Source organism: Pinus tabuliformis, chromosome 8, assembly GCF_031772625.1.
Source record: "Pinus tabuliformis cultivar Carrire ecotype Pingquan chromosome 8, CPIR1, whole genome shotgun sequence".
In the NCBI taxonomy this organism is placed as follows: Eukaryota; Viridiplantae; Streptophyta; class Pinopsida; order Pinales; family Pinaceae; genus Pinus; species Pinus tabuliformis.
Genome location: NC_142294.1, coordinates 121,281,013 through 121,287,012, shown reverse-complemented (window position 1 = coordinate 121,287,012; position 6,000 = coordinate 121,281,013).

The following is a 6,000-nucleotide window of genomic DNA, read 5'->3' as shown; positions in this document are numbered from 1 at the left end:
AGTCATTACAACAAAGCTCATCATATCAATTACAAAATTTAAAAGTGAATGAAAAATAACAGTTATTTCTCTAAATCATCCAAAATTAACTCAATAAGCTATACAATTTTATTATTATTATATAATAAATTTATATATATATATATTATTAAACAGTATAAAATTTTATAATGCGATTATATTAAATATTATAATGTCTTATAATATAATGGAAACAATATTTCATATTTAACCTAATACCATTTTACTTTATGATAAGAGCATCTTGAAATTTGAAGACTACTTGATTGGTCATGATCATCAGAAGTCAAAATTGGTTTTTGGAATTATATTATGCTCCATCACTCCTTGGTTAAGAATCAAGATCCTCCCGCTCAACCACGACTTAAAGTTATATTTGATTATCTTTGTGGTGTACGGTGGCGCTTTTTAATGTATATCTCTCATATTATATATCTCTCATATTATATGGAAAGAAAGCAAAGTCGTTAGTGAATTTTCAAATCGTATTATTAATTTTTAAATTTAATAATTTGAATACTTAAATAAATTAAGTTTATAGTGTATTAATTTTAAAAAAAATAAAAAAATAAAAAAAAAAATTATTTGTTTATTAATTTTTAAAATATAATTTTTATTATTCAAATTATTATAATTTATTTTTTTTTGTCATAATTAATATTATAAAATAAAATGATAAATTATATATTATTTAAATATAGATATAATAATCACTATTCTGATTTGATATTTATTTCAAAATAATAATTTTATTTAATAAATTATTTTAAAATGTAAATATATATTTTCAAAATAATAATTTTATTTAATAAATTATTTTAAAATGTAAATATATATTTTTAATTAAAATTAGATAGTTTGTATTGTATTATAAAAATGCTATAAGAAAGTTTGCAATAAAAAGGATATAATCAGATAATTATATTAAAAGATAAAATAATTATTTAGTAAGTATTGTAATAAGATTAGATCAATTCAAAATGATATGTAGAATGTCTATATAAAATGTCTAAAATTTTGATTACCCTATAATACATGTATCGAACTTGTCACAAAAGAGACGAAAGAATATTTATATGAAATATTTGCTTATACAACTATTTCTCTATTTTCTATGGGGTGCTTGCCTTGAACATTGATTGTAGCTTTGTTGTGTGTGCTCTACAAAATAACTTTGAGCCGGAGATATAAAAGAAACTACATTAATATAAGGGCATGCTCTGCAATGATTTTATTGGACACCTCTTGGAGCATGAAAAATGTGAAAAGTAATGGGGATTATGAATACCCCCCACCTTAAGAGAACCTACCAGGATTATGAATACCCCTCACATTAAGAGAACCTACCACCACTAACATATAGACCTGCCTTTTAAAATGCACACTACTTGTCAAAATGAGGTATTAGGGGATTAATTCTATGTTAGCCTCTTGTTTCTTTTTTGCCACTATAACCCCAAAACTAGTGCCAACAACCCTCCACTTGCCACTATTATGATTTAGCAAGAGTGAGACATTCCACTTGGGGATATCTACCCTTCTAGCTTTATCACAACGAGCCAACACACCATTCTACGTGAATAGACCCTGGGTGGAGAGGATCACAAACAATTTCCCAACCACTCAAGCTAAACCCATGTGATAAGAAGGTCCCAATTTTTTTTAGAGATTGCTTAGGATGCTAACTAGTGAGCATCTATAATGTTACTTCTCAAAATGTGATGAAAACTAAGCTAAGAGAAGAAGGAAGTCATATACCTAATTTCATTGAGACCAAAGCAAGCCTAACATCTAACGAATTGGTTCCCTCTACTAAATGTTTAATAATTATTTGAAAATTGTGTGATGTGACTATTTTCAATAGCTAACATAAATTTTATACTTTAGCCAAATTGTTAAAAAAAATACTTAGTTTATATAAATAAACTACTACAAAGTTATCACTAAAATGATAAAAAATCCCACCATTAATTACCACCGCTAAAATTCCACTTTAATACATAATAATAATAATTAATATTATCTTTATATTTCCAAACTTTAAAATGCTACATGCAATTCATGTTTACATCCAGATGGAATCGAATTTCCCCTAGTTATAGTTATGAGAGATTATACTTTGATATTGCTAAGTAGATTTCTACATATAATTTTAGTGGTTGTGGAGAAGTAAGACTTCCAATTTTAATAAAATTATATAATTTTGCGAGGTTTTGGATAGACGGTGATCCGGTATTCTATTAAGGGACTCCTTGATGTGAAGTCATTGGTTCAATTCCCCACTCAAATCAAGGTAATATATTGGACATGATGAAGATATAGTCCCACCAAACTTACTAAAAAAAATAATATTTTACAATTAACATTATCAAATAAAATAATATATCAAACATTATTAAATTTTAATTATATAATATTATAATTTTGAATAAAAATTCAACCATTAACATTATAAAATAATATAATATATCAGATGTGATTGATAGAATCCTGTCACTGACCTATTCCAAATTTTAAAATAACATATTATATCAATAAATAAATAAATTATATAATATTATAATTTTAAATAAAAAATCAACCATTAACATTACAAAATAAAATAATATATTAAGTGTTATTAATAGAATCCTCACATTAACCTATTTCAAATTCTAAAATAACATATTATCTCAAAAGACAAAAAAAATAATATATTAATAGAATCCTCACATTCACCTATTCCAAATTCTAAAATAACACATTAACTCAATAAATTATATAATATTATAATTTTGAATAAAAATTTAACCATTAACATTACAAAATAAAATAATATATTAAATGCTATTAATAGGATCTCACATTAACCTTTTCCAAATTCTAAAATAACATATTATCTCAATAATAAATAAATAAAATAATATATCAAAAGTTATTAATAGAATCCTCACATTCACCTATTCCCCATTCTAAAATAACATATTATCTCAATATTTCAAATTCTAAAATAATCTATTATCTCAATAAAAAAAAATAATATATCAAATACTATTAATAGAATCCTCACATTCACCTATTATAAATTCTAAAATAACATATTATCTTAATAAAAAATGTTTGAGTCAAACACAACATCAAATGCTATTAATAAAATCCCTACATTCACCTATTCCAAATTCTAAAATAACATATTATCTCACTATTCCAAATTTTAAAATAACCTATTATCTCAATAATAAATAAATAAAATAATATATTAATAGAATCCTCACATTCACCTATTCAAAATTGTAAAATAACATATTATCTCAATAAAAAATAAAATAGTTGAATCAAACACAACACGTAGATTTTGTTTTAGGCATTGACCCCACATGTCAACTGATGATGAACATGTCTAGAAGTTAGTACATGATATACCTATAAAAATAGCCCCACCCCTTTAAATTTGGGAATACTTTCCACCGATCTTATTAAAATACAAAAGAAAAGCTAAATTCAACGTAATATTTGGCCTACTTTTAGCGGTTTCCATGTGCTTTATTTTCCTTTGAAAAGTTGGTCATCGCTTAACTAATATGCATGATACTTACGATATATATATGAATGATAAATTATTTTATTTAAGATAATTTTAAAGTGAGAATTTAAATATAAAATTAAGATATTTGTCATTGATAGGGTTGAGGAGTTGGACACTTTGGGTTTTTTTTGCCTATCACATTTACAAGGGAATTAAATAGAGGGTGACACTATGTGCACGTAACTATATACGAAGAAATTGGCCCTTAAAATTTATGAGGAGAGGCATAGGAATGAGAAGTGGGGCGCGGAAGGTTACCCTGTGTAGTGTTTTGGTGGATATTTTGGTTATTGCATGTATATGTGAGACTTGATCCGCTTCTTGGGCGAGTTATGGGCCTGAGTTTGATCATATTTCCAATCTATTCTGGTATGCCCCACCAACTTGCTACACTAGAAGGAAACTATGTGCTAGTTGCGATGAAAGAAATTGTGCTCTAAAGCTTCGAGAGAGAGTGCTTAGAGAGGAAGTCTAGAATTCAAGCCATGAATAGGCAGGACACGGTTTTGGCTCGATCGCTCAAAGAGGATACAACTCATAAAGCCCTGAGGTGGTTTCCAATACTCGCCTTTTAGTGATTTCATTGGTCTGGGCAATTCTGCAGCTCCCTAGAATTTCTATGTTTGATTCTGTCCCTATGTTTGATTTCATGAAAGTAAACTTTTGGGTGGTTTATGGTTTGGGAAATGTGGGTCATATTGGTGTTTAGATTTGTATGCAATTAAACCGTGCTAGCTGGAAAAGCAACCTCTTGTACACATGTTGGGCTAGTGCTTCATCATTTCTTATCAGGGTTGGTTTGCTCCATTGCAATTATGCCCATGGGGGTTGGTTTTTATATAGACCGAGTTGTGTTGGTTCTTTAGCGGGCCTCAGTTTCTTCTTGCTTAGTGGGTGCTTGTTTTTCTGTCTCATTTTTATATATTGTCTTTCTCTTGTAGTTAGGCTGGTTATTTCCTAAGTTGGTGCAATCAATTAGCCCCCATGTAGAGGCAACATATGAGAAGTAGAAAGCGGGGTTGGGGGGGGGGGGTGTCGATATGGTCCCCAAGGCCAAACCTAAGCCCAACAATGAGGTTACGAGGCTGCTGATACCTTTCAAATTGCAGTTCCCCCGGATACACAGATTGAAACACGAAACTTGGAAATGATATAAGCAAGAGATAGGAAAATATTCTCTGATACAAAGCTCATTGAGGATATAGGATAGTGGGTTCTTGACCCAGGGCATACATGAGGAAGGAAAAAGAAATATATCAAGCTTTGTCTCTCTATGGCAAATGAAACCCAGCTTGGGAAGGTTCTTAATGGGAGGCAAACAAAAAGATATATTGTCTTTGCAGGCCTAGAAGATGTGAAACAAAAACAAAGAAACATAAAGTTTTTTATGGAATAAATGGACGCATGGCTGACTCATATTGAGAAACATATCCCATGCATCACTGCGACATCAACTCCTCCAAGATCTAGTGCGCAAGATCTGACACCTATTAACTCCTTTGGTTCTTAGTTTTCTCATGATTTCTGTCAGTTTTTGGTGTTTTGATTCTATTGTAGAATCTCTTATTATGCTTCAATGATTAAGACTCTTGAAATTTCAGACTACTTATTCTATAGGCAGGTGGTAAAAAACATATGGTTTCCCATTGGGCAGATTTAGACCACCTATCATAACATATATTGGTGATGAAATGATTGCTAATTTACTAGATGTAATTATTTTGTGAGTAATACAAAATTTCAACTTACAAACGTATATTGGTGATGAAATGATTGCTAATGTTCTAAATGTAATTATTTTGTGAGTAATACAAAATTTCAGCTTACAAAAAAAGACGTGATTCAAAAGTATATGATCTTATTTTAATTATTTTTTAAAAATAAATTTTGAATTAAATTGAAACATAGTTTTAATTAACTAAAAATTTGATTAACAATTTAAAATAAAAATAAAAAATGCCATGGGCATAAGTTTTTCCCATCAGTCTACATTAGAGATACTAGCGAATAATGATTGCCCTTAATATCAATTGACCACTACATTATAATATATTTTGTCATATTAAAAATAATTTTGATGATTCAAATGTTTTTTCAATTTTTTTTTTTCATGTGGAGTAAAAATTGTATTATTTTCTGAACAAAAGATTACATGAAAAGTTGAGAAGTTTAGATTGGCCGGTCATTGGGGAAACCCATCAAATCCAAATCAAGAAGACGAGATAACTAAAGATTAAAAATACAAAATACATATACTGATATTCTGGTCTTTGAGGCCATAAATGATCATGGGGTTTTATGAAGGTCTTTTCTTCCTTTTTTCTTGTGAACGTTGATCCATCCCGAGAAGTTGTTGGGAGTAGATAACATGGAGATAATGATTGCATTTCCTTGATGCATTTCTAATTTTGGAG